The 19,467-nt window shown below is 44.6% G+C and overlaps 1 non-coding gene across 1 annotated transcript; it reads right to left on the bottom strand.

Annotated features, from left to right (window-relative positions):
* Positions 1-348: 348 nt before the first annotated feature.
* On the bottom strand, positions 349-455 carry LOC114081918 (U6 spliceosomal RNA). Its single transcript, XR_003580869.1, has one exon. It is a non-coding gene; the product is annotated as a U6 spliceosomal RNA (small nuclear RNA).
* Between the last annotated feature and the right edge of the window lie 19,012 nt (positions 456-19,467).

The following is a 19,467-nucleotide window of genomic DNA, read 5'->3' as shown; positions in this document are numbered from 1 at the left end:
TTCTTGGTGGCCATGTCCTGAACTACTTTCCTCCACCACATTCTTCTGCCATGATGACCTACTTCACCTTAGGCCCAGAACAATGGAGCTGGCTGTCTACGGACTGAGACCTGTGAAACTGTGAGCCCCAAATCAACTTTTCCTCCTCTAAAATTGTCCTTATCAGGTCTTTTGGTCACTGCAATGAAAAAATCTAACTAAAACAGGCACCTCTTAATAAAATTCTGCACCCCAAACTCTATCTTTGAGTCTGTTTCCCAGAAGAGCTGGCCTGTTAGACAAAAGTCACAGCATCCTTTAAAGGTGGCTTACTGTGTGCTACATCTACACAAAATTCTTTTTTTTTTTTTTAATATAGAACACTTCACGAATTTGCATGTCATCCTTGTGCAGGGGCCGTGCTAATCTTCTCTGTATCATTTCAATTTTAGTATAAGTGCTGCCGAAGCGAGCACCAAAATTCTTAACAACAATGCAAGGGGGTATTATGATCCCACTGGCAGATAAGGAAACTGAGGCACAGAAAGGTGAGAGAACTTGCCCAGAGACATAGCTGTTCTGTGGGAGAACCAGAACCAGCAGCTAAGGATAGGGCCTGTGTACTTGATCCATCCACTACTCTGCCTAATGGGTTCCGACCAAGTCCAGGAATTAATTTAATTCAGGGAGGGTGAGTGTATCAGGGCATGAGTGGGGGATGCAGGTACTGGTGAAGTCACACATCTGTCTACATGTCCTCATGTGCTCACTGTGAACCTGGCTGCAGGGGTGCATGCACATCTTAGCCTGTGCTCTGCGGCATGTGGGATGTATGTGCCTATGGATCCCCCTGTTCCCAGTTCCCACAGGACCCATGTCCCTGGCTTCTCTACTTCCCCTTAATCCACAGGGGGCATGAATGGCCAGGAGGAGCCAGGTTTTGGATTCCAAAGCCAACCTGCCATTTCCTTATTCCTAACAGGTCTCCGAAAAGTGCTAGGGCCTGGACTCTAGTGACATCAAGCTCTCTGTTGACTAGAGACGGCAGGAGTAGAGTTGGGATGTGGAGCAGGAAAGTCAGCACACTGTATGACTTCCTCTGGGAGAGAGCAACCCTAGCCGCTGGCCTGTGTGGCCTCCCATGTGGGTGGCTGATATCTCCTACCATAGTGGGGGACATATGGTTATGATTAAGGGAAAGCTACGGAGTGAAACTGTTGATTTCAAATCCTGGCTTTGTCTCTTAGCTGTGTGATTTCAGCAACTGACTTATCCTCTCTGATCCTCTGCTTTATCCCCTGTAAAGTAGAGATATTATAGCAGCAGTAACTTTGAAGGGGTCATGGTAAGGCTAAGTACAACTAGAAATAATTGTAAGCCCATATTAGGTACCCAATAAATGTTAGTTTTCTTATTATTTTGAACCCAAACCAGACAAGTAAAGGACAAAGAAAAGCACTTTTCCAGAGGAAAGTTCTTTCATCAAGTCACTACATGATCCTGCCTTGTGAAGCCCGTACTATCATGTCCATTTTATAGATGAAAACTGAGGCTCAGCAAGGTGAGGTAACTTGCCCCAGGTCACACAGCAAGTGAATGATAAAACCACATTTTTTTTTCTTTTTAAATTACAGTCAGTTGTTTCTAGTGGGTCTCTCTTTAGTTAAAGGAATCAGATAATCTTTTCCCATATTATTTTTACAGATGCATTATAGTTGTATACAATGTTGGGATTTGTTTTTCCATATTCTACATGCACACAATTTGGCCAATATCACTCCCCAGTAAAAACCAGACTTCAAACACGGATCTGACTCCAATTTCAGTGTTCTTCCTACCACCTAACAGCTACCTTGTTGTTTGGTCTAGAAACTTCCGGGTTGTGGCAACTTGTCTTGTAAACTCTAGCCTATGCAAATAGGTGCTGCCTGTATGATTGTCGCTCCTGCTGCCTCTATAAAAGAATACATGAGAGAATACGTGGGGATTTGCAGGTGATCAGATTTTAGGGGGGGAAAACAGACACTCTTCTTTATGCAGAAAGAAATGCAAGTGAGACAGCAAATGTAATTGAGCAGGGAGCACTTACAGGAAAACAGGAGGTTCAAAAGGCAATTGATGCCTCTGTTTGCAACTGTAAACAGATAGTTACCAGCTCTGACACCAGCGACAGACAGACAAAGGGCAGACAGAAACAGTGCACCACAAGGAAGCTAGGCACAGACTACGCCCAGGGTGGAAATTAAATGTTTTCCTGAAAGCAGAAAAGAAAACCCTGGTTAAAACCAAGCCGTGACTCTGAGTCTGAGACTCCACGGCAGTGGAGGTTGAATGAGTAAAGGCCCTTAATTTGTACCTAGGTGTTGTGAATCTTAAAGTCTTACTCGACATTTTCTCTTGACCTAAGTTTGTAAAACAAAAGTAATAATTAGAAGTGAGTCTCCAACATGCGCTGTCATTTTAATTAAAGATAGACAGGATACATATATTTTATATTCCTATGTCTATCTATAAAGAGAGAGGAAAAGAGAAAGTGCACCTTATTGACATGTTCAGTCAGAACATTTGGTTGTCAGTGACTGAAAACTCAAATAGATGCAAGCAAAAAAAAAAAATAAATCATAGTAATAATCATTATTCCTCACTGACTCACAATAAGATTCATGAGTTCAAAGACTTCAGTTAATGTCCTCCTGGCCAGGTCCTGGTTCTGCTTTGGGGCTCAGAAGCTTTAGGCATCCTTTCCCTCCCAAGGGGAAAGTGGGTCTCTCTTCAAAGAAAAAAAAAAAAATCTCAGTCCTCCCTCTGATTGGCTCTCACCAGGTCACATGCCCATTCTTCCACCAATCCTGTGTCCAGGCTGGGTCTCAGGGCTACCCCTTGCTGCAGGGGCAGAGGAAGGTCCATTCAAGGTAGAGAGGGACTGATATCAGACGGGGGAGATTTCCCGGGGAAAAATTGCAGTGCTGATTCTTCCAGAAGACATGTGTTCAACATCTGGTGGTTTCTGCCTTCCAGTTAACCTAGTTTAAGGAGAGGCTGTCATCAGGAATTAGAATAATGATAATGGTAATAATAAATAATAATAATGGCAACGTTTATTGAGCACTCATTATGTGCTAGGCATGATGTCAGCTGTTTTCTGTGTGTTATCCTATTTACTCTTCACAACAGCCCATCTTTATTCCTTATCTTCATTCCAGTTCTCTGAGAGTTTAAGGAATTGGCCCAAGTTCATACAGAAAGTAAGGAGTAGAATTAGCCAGTCATTTTCCAAATCCTGAACTCTCAGCTTCTCCAGAAACGACACTGAAAGCTGGTCTGTCAGAATGGCCGGCTGGGTGCCAAAGAGGAAGCCCTGAGCCTCCTCAAAGGCCACCTTGCGAGGCTAACCAGTGTGGGATGGCAGATATCAGCCGGATGCTCATTTAGAGTCATTTATGATCCGCAGAGGGCTTATCCTGGAGCAGTGCCTGGATACAGGGAGGTTTGACAAGGGAAGTCCAAGCCAAGAATGATTGTGGAACCAGGGGCCAGGATTCTTTGGTGCCCATGCCTCCCCATCCACCAGGAATGGTGGCCAAAGAGTATACCATGAAGGGAGGGGATCCTGTTCTGCCACTAACCAGTTGTCTATATCCTCAAACAAACTCCCTCAATGTCTATGAGCCTCAGTTTCCATATCCATTAAATGGACATAATAGCATCTTTCTCAGAGAGTTGTGAGAATCCCCTCTCCTCTTTCTTTCTTTTTTGTGCTGGGGTAATAAAATAAAACCCACCCATCACCCAGATTTCAGTGCCTCCAGTCATGTTCTCTCCCTCCCACACCACCCCTCTTCTCCCCCTTGCATGGACATAGCAAGAGAAAGAAGGGACAGGAAAGCACCTGTTGCCCTCTTCAGCCAGCCTGCGGGGCTTTCCTTCCTCTTCCTCCTCTGCCCAGCACCCATAGCTGCCATAACCCAAATGAGCACTGTACATGTGCTTCCTGGGTTTGAACCCAGCTCAGCCACCCTCTTTCCTAGCCTTGTGGCGCTAAGTCCCTCTACCTGGCCTCAGGTGAAGAACACACCTCCCACAGAAGGTCTCATGAAAACCCCTGGTTTGTCAAGCCTGGCAAGTGGCTTGTTTATTCTTTGAAACTGAAATGGTGAAGGGAACTCTGGGTGGGTCAGACTGCTCTGGGCAGGACCCGAGCTGGTCTGGTCAGTAGAGGGGCCCTCTCCTCTCGACTTCCCATCTCCTGAATAATTCATGACAAACAAAATGGCTGGGCCAGACCTGGGCCGTCCCTCCTCCTGCCAGGGAAGGGAGAAAAGTTTCTAATTACAGATCAGCACGGGCCAGGCTCCCCGGCCCCTGGGCGCAGCACACAGGGGGTATTTATGGGCAGAGACGGGAAGGGGAGGGGTTGGGTCCCAGCCCCTTTCCAGAAGGAGTTCAGCTCCTTTTGAAATTGTAACCTTGGCCTGCCAAAGCTCGGGAGGGACTGGGGAAAGAAACCTAGAACAGCAGGAAGAGAAAACCCTGTGGGAGGGGTCAGAGAGAAGTGTCCAGAAAAAAAAAAATGCGAGGTCAGGAAGGGAACCTGGGGAGACCTGGCAAGCAGAACTGACTGGACACGGAGGGAAGAGATTTTTGCCAAAGTCTCATTGAGCATGGCAAAGCCGAGCTTCCAAAGGGGGGATGTCCTGGCTCCTGAACTACACACAGTCTCTCAGCTCCATTACAATTTTCTCATCTGTAAAATGGGGAGAAACTTCATACCTTTCTTAGAGACTCTTTGGGAAGTTACATGAGTTAATGCATGTAAAGTGCCCATCGGAATGCCCCCTGCACACATACACTACCATATGTATATATGTCAGCAGTCATTTGTTTTTTGGTTGTTAAGTCAGTAAAAAGGTAAGATGTCAAGAACAGATACAAGAAGAAAGTGGAGAGGAGAAAAAGTACCTGTGAAGAAACTTAGTATAGTGATTAAGATTAAGAACTCCCTTTCAGGATTGTTGGCATGGCCCATGATCCAGCCTCTCAGGAGGCCAAGGCAGGAGGATCACAAGTTCAAGGCCAACATGGGCAACTTGGTGAGACCCTGTTTCAAAACAGAAAATAAAGGGCTGGGGCTGTAGCTCAGTGGTACAGCACCCATGGGTTCAGTCTCCAGCACTAGTCTGCCTGAGTTCAAATCCCAACTCTGCCTCTTACTAGCTTCGTAATCTTGGCCAAATTACTAAACTTTTCCTAGCTTCCACTTACTATCTTTAGTAAATGGTAGTCATCGTGACTGGTGAAAAGTGGGGAACAAGATGAACAAGGTCCCTGTTCTCATTGGAACTTACAGTCTAGCAACAATGATTATCCTAATGGGGGCATTTGTTGCACATCTACTATGAGCAAGTCCTATACCCCCTGAAGACATCCCCTCCACTAACTCTCATGGCATGTACCCCCATTTTATGGATAAAAGGCTGAGGCTCAAAGAGGTCAGGAACAGGGAAAAGACTTGAAATGAAGAGGACATTCAACAGCATGGATGAATCTCCAAACTAGCATGCTAAGCGCGCAAGCGCGTGCACACATACACACACACACACACACAAAGCCAAACACAAAGGGTGTGTGTGTTGTATGATCTCATTTACATGAGATTATAGGAAATACAAATTAATTTATAGTGACAGAAAACAGATGAAGGTTGCCTAGGAATAAGGGTTGAAGGGGCATTGACTGCTAGAGGCATGTGGGACCATTTTGGGGAGACAGAAAAATATATATATTTTGGTACTGGGGATTGAATGAACCCAGGGACATTTTACCACTGACCTACAATCTCAGTCCCTTTTTTTTTTTTGAAAGGGGGTCTTGCCAAGTTGCTGAGGCTGCTTCAAACTTGTGATCCTCTTGCTTCAGCCTCCTGAATAGCTGGGATTATAAGCACATGCCACCATGCCCAGAGATGGAAAAGTTTAAGTGACAGTGTTACTAGTTACACAGGGTTCAGTGTTCATGGAGATGGACACTTAAAATGAGTACTTTCTTGCAAGTAAATTCTATCTCAATACAATTAATTTTTTTTTTTTTTGGTATTATGGATTGAACCCAGAGGTGCTTAACCACTGAGCCACCTCCCCAGCCCTTTTTATATTGAGACAGTGTCTTGCTCAGTGGCTTAGAGTCTTACTAAGTTGCTGAGGCTGGCTTTGAACACACAATCCTCCTGACTCAGCCTCCCAAGACCTGGGATTACAGGTCTACGCCAGGGCATCTGGTTGAAATTGATTTTTTTTTAAAAGGGAGGTGAGTGGGTTGTGGCTCAGTGGTAGAGCACTTGCCTAGCATATGCAAGGCACTGGGTTTGATCCTCATAAAAATAAATAAATAAAATAAAAAGGTATTGTGTCCAACTACAACTAAAATAAATAAATAAATAAATAAGAAGAGAGGTAAAGGAATCATATACCAGATTCCAGAGCCCTGCATTCCTTTTTATATTACTTGAGTGTTTGAATTCGAACTCATTTGTGGACAGAAACTGTATTAGATTCATCTTTAGATCATCTCCTTGCTTACCCACCCCAAGGCCTCGCAAAATTTTAAACCTAATGATTTAGATTAACAAATATACCATGGGTGTCTTCTTTGTGCTGGGTGCTGAAATCACAGAGCAATAAGTCTAGTATGAAAAAAAAAAACAGAATAAAATAGACAAAGTACAGTGCTTTGTCTAAATACTAAATATTCTGGAGGGGCAAGCGATTCATTACTGAGCCTACACAAAGTCGGGAACTTGGAGTGGTGAAAATCTCAGGTCCTGGGATCTATTGCCTGCGTTTGAATCCCTGTTCTGCCACTTACTAGTTGTGTGACTTTGGGTCATACCAAGCCTCAGTTTCTGCCTCTGGAAAATGGAGATCAAATTAGCTCCAACCTAGAGGGAGGTTGTACCGATTAAAGGAGTCAGGGGAACCATAGTAAGTGCTTATAATTATTAGGTGCTCTGGGTAACTGAGGAGCAGGGGGCTAGAGAGGGGCACAGAGGGAGGCTTCCCTACCCAACACAAGGGGGTATAGGTGTCGGGAATGCGATTCTCAGAGAGGTGATGCTTGGAAGAGGAATTGGCCGGTTTAAGCCGTCATGGGGACAGGAGGGAGTGGGAACAGCTTGGAGCAAATGCTCAATAAATATTTGCTCAATAAATAAATAAAAAAAAAAAGAGAGACTATGCAAGGCTTGCTTGTAACCAGGGGGACAGAGAAGGCCTGCCAGGGCAGTCTGGAGGGTCCTCAGGAGGCGGGGTCTGAGTGGCGGGTCCTATTGGCAGCTTCCAGCACTGCCTGGCCTGGTCTGACCCCACCCTGTCCCCTGATAGACTCTGGACACCCCCAGACCTGCAGCCTGAAGCCTGTGGGAGGGTGAAGGATGGTGAAAGCTGGGGGGGACAGGGGTCCTCGAGGGCCTTTTCCCTCTAACAAGAATGGGCCAAGTCCCTGCGAGGCGCCTCTCCCGCCCCCGTGGTCCGAGCCACAAAGGACTGGGATCAATGGAAGGCGGGAGCGGCCGAGGGGCCTCCTCTTTGTGCGGCTGTCTCAGGCCTGTTTGCGCCGCCGTCTCCGCGCCCCCATTGATCAGGCATGTGGAAAGATTCCGCCTCCCGGGCTCCCTTTGTGGCCGCGTTGCCAGGCTGCGCCCGCTGGGACTGCAGCGTGCAGGGCGCTCCCGCCTGCGGTGGGCACCGGGCTGCGAGGCCGGGCGGGTCCGGGAGGGCGGGGCAGATAAAAATACAGGATGCCCCATTAAATCTGAATTTTTGACAAATAACAAATAAAATCCAAAACAAAAAAAAAAAAATAGTATAAGTATGTCCCAGATGTTATATGGGACATACTTATACTAAAAAAAAAAATAAAATTGTTCTTTATTTGATGTTTGAATTTAAGTAGGCATCCTGTATTTTATTTGGTACCCAGGAGAAAGGGAAATCCAATAAAGCTCCATTGCCAAGCATGTACATTCCCCTAAATTTAGTCATGGGAATTTTGTTTTGTTTGCTTGCTTTTTCTTTTGACGGTGTCTGCACACTCCCTGAACCACTGTTTTATTATTATTATTATTATTATTATTATTATTATTATTATTATTATTAATGGTACTGGGGATGACACCAGAGCTAGGCAAGTGCTCTACCACTGACCTACACCCCCGCCCCGCCCCTGAACTACTATTTAGATACTTTTTTTTTTTCTTAAATGAATTGAATTTTTTAAAGTAACTTATCCATAACGACTTTTGAGAACCACATTAGCTTGAACAAATTTTAACTGTACCTCTTGATCCATTGTTACCTAATGGGGACACCCCTGTGGCTCTGCCCACATTAGGATATCGAATATTCCCATCACCCCAGAAAATTCCCTTGGGTCCCTTGGCAGTATCCTTTCCTGGTGACAGCCATCATTCTCACTTCTGTCCCTAGATTCACACTAGTGTTTTGTTTTGTTTTGTTTTGCTTTTGTACCAGGGATTGAAACCCAGGGTGCTTAACCACTTAAGCTACATCCCAGCCCTTTCTAATTTTTTTTTATTTTGAGGTGGGGTCTCGGTAAATTGCTTTGAGCCTTGCTAAATTTCTAAAGCTGGCTTTGAACTTGCGATCCTCCTGCCTCAGCTTCCCACGCCTCTGGGATTACAGTTGTGCGCCACCAGTCCAGCACATTAACTGTTCTTGAACTTCATATAAATGGAATCATATAGCTTGCACTCTCTTGAATCTGGTGTTTTTCATTCAACATTATGTCTACAAGGTTTGCCCACGTTGTGGGTGAATCTGTTACTTTTGCCTTTCTCTGCTGGCTGAGGAGATGTTTTGTTCATCCTGTCTTGTTTCCAGGTTTTGGTTTCTATGAACAAAGCTTCTGTGATCATACTTGTCCTAGTCATTGAATGACTTAAACATATTTAACCTAAGCAATAATTATTTATGAATATATTTTTTGTGAATTATTATTTGTGAATTCACAATATTATTTGTGAATTCATATGCTTGAAATGATACTTTTACTTTTTTTCTCCTGCACATTAAATGTGCATTAAACTGTTATATATATTTATATAAATGCCTTTGTATGGAACAAGCCCACCTTCTGTAGCATCAATAGTCACATGTCAAACTACAGAATAGAGTCTCAAAGAACATGCTAGTGCTAGGGATGTAACTCAGTGGTAGAGTGTTTCCCCAGTATGCTGCAAGGTGCTGGGTTAGAGTCCCAGTGCCATTGGGAGGGGGAGACACGAGGGGGGAGCAATAGGGAGATAAGGAGAGAGAGCAGAGAGAGAAATAAAAGCTAGCAGGCTGTCTTGGGGTGGATCCTGACAAATGAATGAGCTCCTCTGAGCATTGTCTCTTCATCTGTAAAATGGGTGTGATAGTGTTAATTATCTCTCAGTAATTGAAAAGGCAAAATGGGATAATGCTTTATAAAAGTAAATAGCACATGGCTGGCAGGACATATAGTGGGTGCTCCATACTTGAGCTATTATCAAGTGTCTGATGGACAGCTGTAATTGATGAGCTGGGCCTGTTAGATGCTTGCTTCCATTCCATCCTCATTTCAGCCCTTTGAGGTAATGGGCTGAATTATCAGCCCATTTTGTTCTTATCAGCCCATTTTGCAGATAAGGAAATTGAGGCTCTAGGAGGCAAAGTCATTTGCCTAAGATGACCTACTTAAAGCGCAAAGGCACCTACCTCCCAGAGTGGTTTCTGCAGCCAAGTGGCAGGAGGGACTTACGAGGCTCCTGCCTGAAGATGAGATTGGGTTATAAGGAAGAGCTAAGTACCTTCTCCTCCTGTCTCTGTGTCCCCCATGAGCACCCAACTCAAAGGCAGGCAGCTTTCTCTTTGGAGGGTGGGAGGAACTGGGTTGGACCTTCCTAGGAGAGGCCAAGACTGCAGGCAGGTGGGAGGACAGGCAAGGCGAGTCTGACGGGGTAGATGGGGGCAGAGGAAGCAGGAAGCAGGAGAAGCCTAGCCTTCCTCCAGCCGCAGCCGCCGGGCAGAGCCCAGCATCACTACCTGCCATCTGAAGGGCACTGGAACTGCTGATCTCAGGCGATTAGCATAACAATCCCGATCCGTCGTCCTCGGGGCCCAAAGCTGGGTCTGCACAATCCCATTTCAAGCCAGCTCTTTCTTTAGCTAGCTAATTAGGGAGGGAGTGCGGGGGCAGGTGGGGGGGCACAACCTTCTTAAAGGGCTCCTGCACCCAGGGCCCAGGCTGGAGCTGGGAGCTGAAGACTGCTTGATAATACCTTCCGCCAGGGCCAAGTGTGGGTGCCATCCCAGTGCCTAGCCCCAGGCAGACTGAGAATATTGGCCCACCAAAGATTTCCCTGGGCTCCCTGTTTCCACTGCCTCAGCCCCTTTAGTAACAACCATGGAATAAATATGTCCCACTCACAGTTGCATTCCAGGGCTCTGCAAAGGGTGGGTGCTCAAATAGAATTTTAAATATATATATTTACTTTATTTATTTTTATGGGATATTGAGGATTGAACTCAGTGCTTCACACTGCGAGTCAAGCGCTCTATCAGGGAGCTATAATCCCAGGCCCTCAAATAGAATTTTTAAAATAAAAAATATATGCATACTTTTGAATGAAATAAGGTCTCATTATGTTACTCAGGGCTCAAGGCATCCTTCTGCCTCAGTCTCATTAATAGCTGAGACTATGTGTGCAAATCACCACGGCTAGCTCTCAAGTAGAACTTTTAAAACAGGTAACAGGCTGGGGATGTAGCTCAGTGGTAAAGCACTTGCCTAGCAAATGTAAGGCCCTGGTTTTGATTCCAGAACTGCAAATAACAACAACAACCATTATTATTATTATTATTATTATTATTATTATTATTGTAAAATAGATAACTAAAGCACAGAACTGATGGTTCAGAACTCAGGACTCTACCTATTAATAATTAGGCTGGTACCAATGAAGCAAAATGAGGCAGCACTCTCCTGTCAGGGACCTCAGGATCTTCTGCCCTTTCCATTCTCAGGTCCTCAGTCCCTCCTCACCCTGTTCCAGCTTTCAGGCCCCTGAAGCCAGAGAGGGAACGTGGGTTGAGTGGGCACTTTGGGATGACTCTTTTCCTCCTGTGGGGTTTTTTTTTTTTTTTTTTTTTTGTGTGTGTGTGTGTGTTTGGTTTGGTTTTATTTTTAATGGTGTTGGGGATTGAACCCAGGGTCTTGTGAATGCAAGGCAAGTATTCTACCAATTGAACTGTATCCCCAGCTCTCCTCCTGTGTGTTCTTGAGCAAATCTCTTAACCTCTCTGAGGCTCAATTTTCTTATCGGTAAATGGGGACAATTAAAACCTGCTTCCAGGGACTGGAGGTGTAGTTCAGTGGTAGAGCACTTTGAAGCATGCACAAGGCCCTGGGTTCAATCTCCAGTATCACAGGACCCAGGTGGATTGCTTTAGAAATGGAGGTGTAGCTCAGTCGTAGAGCATGTGCCTAGCATGTTCGAGTTCCATCCCCAACCCAGATACCTAGGGGGTCTGCTTTAAAACTTGTTTGTTTCACTCACTAGCCTGAGTGAAGCCCAGGACACCCCCACCCCGAACACACAAAATTGCATGTATGCATTTGTTAAAGCACCACAGGGGAATACCTGCTACATTTGGGGGGGTTCTTCTCTCCCCCTTCCATAAAAACATCTCCAGCCTTACTACTAATGGGGTTATTGCTTATCAGGTGCCCATTATGTCAGTCCCTGTTCAGTGTCTACGTTCTCTCTTCTATTCTCCTAAGGACCCTTGCGAAGTAGGTTCTGTACTTTTTGAAAAGGAAAATGAAGTCCGAGAGGGAAAGTGACTTGCCCAAAGCCACACAGCTAGAAAGTTTCTGAAGGAGGCTCCAGCCCAGGTGACCCTGTATATAGTGCAAGGCCAAGAAGGGGACCCCTTCCCCACACAGGCCTGCAGGCAGCTCAGATAATGCTTGGTCCCCTAGGAGGCAATGGGGAGACAGCATTCTGCTGCAGTCTGACAACAGAGAAGTCATTTTAGCCAGTGACAAGTGCCTTCCAGGCAGGAAGACAGGATGATGGGAAAGAGAGGGGCAGAGAAATCTTTGCAGGTGGGTGGGAGGCAGGCCGGGTGAGACCCTGAGACAAGACCCAGATTGGGTCCAGTGTGGCTGGAACGCTTGGAGAGGAGGTGTGGGTGGAGTGGAGGAGGCTGGAGAGGGAGGAAGGGCCTCAACCAGGCAGGGACCATGGGACATAATAGGAACCTCTTGCCTCTTCCCCTTCCCTCCCTCCTTCTCTTCCTTCCTCCCAAGGCTACTATTTCCCAGGCCTTGCACCAGGGCTGAGGGCCTCTGAGTTTCTCTTAGCTTTCCCCCTCTTCCCCTTTTCTTCCCAGCCCCCCCCCCCCCCCCCCCCCGCCTCTCCTGAACAGCTGCCCCACCCCCTACTGGTCCAGCTCTGCCTCCTCCCCTCTCCAGACCCTCCCTCTGACAATGAGGACTGAACCCTGAGACCAGCTCTCCATAGGATTGTCCCTTTAAGGAATCCCTAACTCCGGACACCCCTCTCCTCCCCCACCTGAGAACCAATTAGGGTTCCTGAATTCAAGTAGAGGCTTTTGTGTGTCACGTGTTTGGGGAACAAAGCCCTCGGCGGCAGGAATAAAAGCTCCTATTCAGGAGCCAGTTTGTTCTCATTCTAATCGTTTCCACTCCAACCTCGCCTCCTTCCCTCCTTCCCGGGTTCCCAGGGCCGCCCAGCTCAGCCTCACCTACCTGCCTCAGCACCCCGCAGGAGCACCCCACCCCAAAAGCAGGTGGCCACCGACCCAGGGCTCTGCCCACCTTCTCTTCCTGAGAGATCAGATGACACCAGCAGGCTGGAGCTGGGCCCTGGGCTTCTCCTACTTGATCCTGTAGGGCTGTTAATGTCCTCACTGCTAAGGAGGAAACTGAGGCCTGCCAGAGTCGAGCAGCTAGGAGGAGGTGGGTCTGGACTTGACTCTCTGCTGGTCAGGGTGAGGACAGGACAGGGTGACGGAGGGAGAAGCTACCCTGAGCGTAAAAGTCCATGGGGCTGGGCAGCTGCTGGTGTTGGAGACTCCTCAGGATGGCCAGGGAAGGAGTGACAAGTGAGGTCAAAGTCACAGACAAGTCCAGGGAAGGACAGGAGTTGGAACTCAGGTGGTTGAGGGAAGTAGTGGAGCCCTCAGGTCTGCGAATGGAGAGCCAGGGACAGTAGGGACATTTATATAATGGAGCCATTAAGGAGGAGGTATTGATAACGAAATGGGAATTGACGTATTGCCAAGAGAAGAAGGCAAGCGCTGACTGTAGTCTGATCACATCTGTGTAAGAGAACAAGGAAATACACAGGCAGGTTGCAGGTTTCTATATGTATAGAAAACACTTTGGAGAATATAGCATAAATTAGATGCTTGTGTTTATTTCCTTGGAAGAGTGAAGATGAGGAGTAGAAAGAGGGCACTTAATACTTTTCTGTACAGTTTGAGACTCTCTTTTTTTTCTTACCTGGATCATATGTTTATTTTACAAATAATAATGATTATTTTGGTCTTATTTATTTATTTATTATTTCGGTACCAGGGATTGAACCCAGAAGCACTTAACCACTGAGCCACATCTCTGTTAGAGTCTGTCTCCAGCCCTCTTTATTTTCTATGTTGAGAGACAGGGTCTCAGTAAGTTAGCCAGGGCCTCGCTAACTTGCTGAGGCTGGCTTTGAACTTGAAATCCTCCTGCCTCAGCCTCCAAAGCCACTGGGATTACAGGTGTGTGCACCACCGCCACCGCACCCAGCCTCCAAGACATTTTCTTTACCCCAAAGGCAAACTCCTCTCCCCTCAAGGAACAACTACCAATTCCTCCATTTCTATGCCTGATAATCACTCATCTGCTTTCTCTATACATAGATTTACCTATTTTGGATATTTCATATAAATGGGGTCATACAATATGGCCTTTTATGTTTGACAAAAGGCATTCTTGTCCACTTATCATGCTGTGTAGTAGCATGTATCAACCAGTACATCATTCATTTTTATGGTTAAATTGTATTTTATTATATGCTTTTACCACATTTTGTTTATCCATGCATCACTTGGAGGACAAATTATTTATCGATTTTTATTTGTTTTAATTAGTTATACACGACAGAATGAATTTTGACACATCATACATAAATGGAGTATAACTTCTCATTCGTCTGGTTGTACATGATATAGAGTTACTCAGGTCATGTGATCATATATGCACATAGGATAATAATGTCCGATTCATTCATTCTACTATCATTCCTTCCCCATGCCCCCTCACCTCCCTTTACTCCCCTCTGTCCAAAATACCTCTATTCTCCCCCTACTCTTTACTGTGAATTAGCATCTGCATATCAGAAAAAACATTTGACCTTTGGTTTTTTGGGATTAGTTTATTTCATTTAGCTTAATATTCTCCAGTTCCATTTGTTTACCAACAAATGCCATAATTTCATTCTTCTTTAAGGCTGAGTCATATTCTATTATATATATATATATTAATTACAGTTTCTTCATCAATTTATCTGTTGAAGGGTTCCTAGGTTAGTTTCATAGTTTCTGCTATGACTTTTCTTTTCTTTTTTTTTTAAGAGAGAAAGAGAAAGAGAGAGAGAGAATTTTTTAATATTTATTTTTAGTTTTCGGCGGACACAACATCTTTGTTTGTATGTGGTGCTGAGGATCGAACCCGGGCCGCACGCATGCCAGGCAAGCGCGCTACCGATTGAGCCACATCCACAGCCCCTCTGCTATGACTTTTCATAGACAAATTTTTGTCTAAACACCTGTTTTCAATTTTTTTAGATGTATCCCTCGAGCTGGGTCATATGGCAATCCTACATTTTACTTCTTGAGCAGCCGCAAACTCTTTTCCACAGTGCCACACAATTTTACCTTCCCACTACCAATTTACAGAAGGCTCCAGTTTCTCCACATTCTTGCCCACATTTGCTTTTGCTTATTGATTGATTGATTGATTGCCATGCTAGTTGGTGGTATCTCATTGTGGCTTTGATTTGTATCTCCCTGATGGTTAATGGTGATGAACATCTTTTTATATGCTTTTTGGTCACCTGTATAAATCCTTTAGAAAAATATGCATTCAAGGGACTGGGATTGTGGCTCAGTGGTAGTGCACTTGCCTAGCATGCTTGAGGCACTGGGTTCAATTCTCAGTACCACATACAAATAAATAAAATAAAGGTCCATCAACAATAAAAAAAATTTAAAAAAAAGAAAGAAAGATATGCTTTCAAGTCCTTTGTCCATTTTAGTTGGGTCCTTTGTTATTGAATTATAAAAGTTCTCTATATATTCCAGACATTAGACCTTTGTCAGTTTATGATTTGCAAATATTTTCTCCCATTCAACAGGCTGTCTTTTCACTTTCTTGATAGTGGCCTTCTAAGAGAAAACATTTTTAATTTTGATGAACTCTAATTTATTGATGTTTTTCTTTTGTTGTTTATACTTTTGATAACATAACCAAGAACTAAGAATCCTTTGCCAAGGTCATGAAGTTTTTTTTTTTTTTTGGGGGGGGGGGGCTTGTGCATGCAAGGCAAGCACTCTACCAACTGAGCTATATATCCTCAGCCCCCAAAGTCATGAAGATTTAGTCCCATGTTCTTTTCTAAGATTTTTATAGTTTTAGGTCTTTGATCCATTTTAAGTTAGTTTTTGTATTTGGCATGAGGACCAACTTCATTCTTTTGTATGTAAATATGCTATAATAATCGATTTTTTTTTTTTTTTTGGATACTGGAGATTGAACCCAGGGGCACTTTACTACTGAGCTACATCCCCAGCCCTTTTAAAAAACTTTTTCAAAAAAAATTTTTTTTAATATTTATTTTTTAGTTGTAGTTGGATGCCATACCTTTATTTTATTTATTTTTACGTGGTGCTGAGTATCAAACCCAGGGCCCCACACATGCCAGGTGAATGCTTTACCACTGAGCCACAACCCAAGCCCAACTTTTTCAAATTTTTGAGACAGGATCTAAGTTATTTAGGGCCTTGCTAAACTGCTGAGGCTGGCCTCAAACTTGTGATCTTCCTTTCTTAGCCTTCTGAGTCACTGGGATTACAGGTGTGTGCCACCACACCTGGTATAATAATTGTTTGTTTGTTTCTTTGCTTTTTTAAAATATTTATCTTTTAGTTGTTGTTGGACACAATACCTTTATTTTATTTATTTATTTTTATGTGGTGCTGAGGATCGAACCCAGGGCCTCGCACATGCTAGGCAAGCGCTCTACTGCTGAGCCAAACCCCAGCCCTGTTTGTTTGTTTGTTTGTTTTTTAAAATATTTTTTTAGTGTTGATGACCTTTATTTTATTTATTTATATGTGGTGCTGAGAATCGAACCCAGTGCCTCACACATGCCAGGCAAGTGCGCTACCACTGAGCCACAACCCCGGCCCTGTTTCTTTATTTTGTCCTTGTCTTTGCTGTCTTAACCAGTGATCTCTCAAATTCTTGTGACTATATATCCCTAAGAGGAAATATGAGCCCATACCTCTAGCATATCCAGATTTACTTATTTAGAAAGTATATACATGTACAACTGTACTGTTATCACATCTATGTTAAAAAAAATACAAATAAATAAATATAGATGTACATATAGGCTGGGCTTGTATCTCAATGGTAAAGCATGTGCTTAGCAAGTGCATAGCCCTGGGTTCAATTTCCAACACCGAGAAAGAGAAGAGGGTGGAAGGAAGGAAGGAAGGAAAGTTGGATGGAAGGAAGGAAGGTAGGTAGGTCAGACCATGGATCGTTGGATACTGGAGTCTCTCCTATAAAATGGCCAAGTATCTGACATAACCTGTGTGCATCCTCCATTACACTTTGAATCACCTCTAGATTACTTATAATAGCTGATACAATGTAAATGCTGTGTAAGTAGATGTTATATTGTATTTGTTTAGCAAAGAGTGACAAGAATAAATAAGTTTGTACATGTTTGGTACACATGCAATTTGTGTGTGTGTGTATGTGTGTACACGTGTGTGCGCTGGGGATTGAATTCAGGATCTCATTCTGCTAGGCAAGTATCCTACCACTGAGCTATATCCCCAGCCCCAGATGTAATTTAAAAAAAAATGATCCATGATTTGTTGAATTCTTAAATGCAGAACCCACAAATACTCGTATGGACTACTGTACACAAAAGAAATTATATATAAAAAAAAGAAATATAAAAAATACACATGGAAGACCTGGTCTTCTCTTGCTGGATCATCCTGGGTGCTCCCAGGAGCTTCTTCCTCTCTGGAGCCTGTTGGTGCTGATGATAGAGGAAGATCAGCACTTTCAAGGGGCAGCTGGGTGTGCCACAGTGAGGCAGAGGAGTGAACTTTCCATCTTGGGTCTGATTTCCTCTCTTCTGTGTCACAAAGTCTGATGTTAGAGGGATGGGTGTTTGAACCTCAGGTCTGTCTGTTTCCTCGTTGAGTGTTACTAAATGAGGAGCAAAATCCATACAGACCTTTTGATCCATTAATGCTAACTACAGAATTCAAGGCAGGAAGCCCTCACTGGAGGAACTAAAGGAAGGCACAGGGGCTGGGGATGTACTCCGTGGTAGAGTTCTCTCCTGGCATGCTGGAAGCCCCGGGTTCAATCCCTAGTACCTTGTGGGGAGGGGAAGGAAGAGACAGGAGAGAGCTGTAGGGAAAGACAATCCTAAAGGGGCCAACCTTTCTTTCTCCGAGGAGGTGCAGTGTGATGGCAAGCCTTGCTCAGGATGGAGAGTCCTTGGAGTAGAAGCCTTGCTCCTCCTCTTATCATCCATGTGACTTTGGCCAAGGGATGACACTTTTAAGAACTTCAGTGTCCTCATCTGTCATATGGGCATACTAATAATTAAAACGGCATCATAGAGTTAGCCGATGAGTCACACAACAGGCAAAAGTGCTTAGCCTGCAATAAGATCGGCAAACAACAGGGATTTATGTTATTGCTTAAGGCTTGAGGGGGACCAAGTGTCTGCCACACTCTTTACCTATTTGTCAGTTCAACCAAGATTTAGAAAGTACCTACCTATAGGTGCTAGCCACACCCTGGGGAACAAGAAGAAAACGGTCTTTGTCATTGAGGGATACACAGACATTAAGCAAGTCTCTCTCTCTCTCTCTCTCTCTCTCTCTCTCTCTCTCTCTCTCTCTCTGTCTCTTACACACACACACACACACACACACACACATTGTGGCAAGTGTTACAGGAAAAAGAATCAGGGAAAAGGCAAAGGGATAAAGGATCAGAGTTTTGTGTGGGGACATGACATGTATGCTGAAAACTGAAAAGTAGGAAATACATCTTTACCATTTCCAAAAGTAGGAAGAAATTAATGAACGAGGCATGGGAGGGAGAGAGGGATACTCCAATCTGGGAGAAGCATGCTCCGGCTGTGGAAGGATGCTCAGGTTCAGGGCAAGGTCCTCCATGGTAGAAGATGTCTGCTCCAGGATGAGAAAGGATGCTCCAGGCAGGGAGACGTTAGATGCTCCGTTAGAGGAAGGGGTGCTCCAAGCTCAGAAATGGGGTGTTCCAGACTAAGAGAAGGTTGTTCAAAGGCCCGGTGCAAAGCATGAGTTTGGTGATTGTCAGACTCTGCAAGGTCAGTTATAGAGAAGACGTGAACTGGGCTGGAGATGAGGTTGCAGAGGGAGGCAGGGATAGGGCTGTGCAGGGCTTTGTTGGCCACTTTAAGAGTTGGGGTTGGTTCTGTCAGCTCAGGGGAGTCATTGGAGAGTTTCAGCAGGGCTGGAGGGCGATGATGGCCATCAGAAGGTGAGATGTGCTGTGACATCCTCCTGAGATACCTCGCTGAAGGAAGATGGTTCCTGAACTTTCATGTTGGGCAAAGAGATAGATAGAAGTGATGTATTCAAGAGTGATTTAGAACCTGTGTCCAAATCCCAGCTGACTATTTCTTTGGTGTGTGGCCTTGGAATGTTACAAATCCTCTCTGGGTGTGGGTTTCATCTTCTGTAAAATGATGATAATAGGGGGTGGGGGCGTAACTCCATGGTAGAGCACGTGCTTAGCATGCCATAGGCCTTGGGTTCAATCCACAGCACCAAATTTAAAAAAAAAAAAGTGAAGATAATAAATGTATCTATTCTAGTCCCCCCCCCTTTGGCAGGAGGGTGAGAGAGACTAAAGGAATCAATGAATATAAATTGCTTAGCTTTTGGTAAATAGTAATGGTGGCTGTTATTGTGGTTGTTGTATTATGTCAGGTAGAAAGAGGGGGGTGGAGTGTGGTGGCACGTTCCTGTAATTGAAGCTTCGCAGGAAGATGAGGCAGGAGGGTTGCAAGTTCGAAGCCAGCCTGGGCTACTTAACAAGACTCTTTTCAAGAAATAGAAAGGTTAAGGATAGAGT

Source organism: Marmota flaviventris, chromosome 1 (genome assembly GCF_047511675.1).
Source record: "Marmota flaviventris isolate mMarFla1 chromosome 1, mMarFla1.hap1, whole genome shotgun sequence".
NCBI classification, from domain to species: Eukaryota; Metazoa; Chordata; class Mammalia; order Rodentia; family Sciuridae; genus Marmota; species Marmota flaviventris.
The sequence above is the reverse complement of the archived record's forward strand: the minus strand, read 5'-3'. Positions and strand labels throughout refer to the sequence as shown.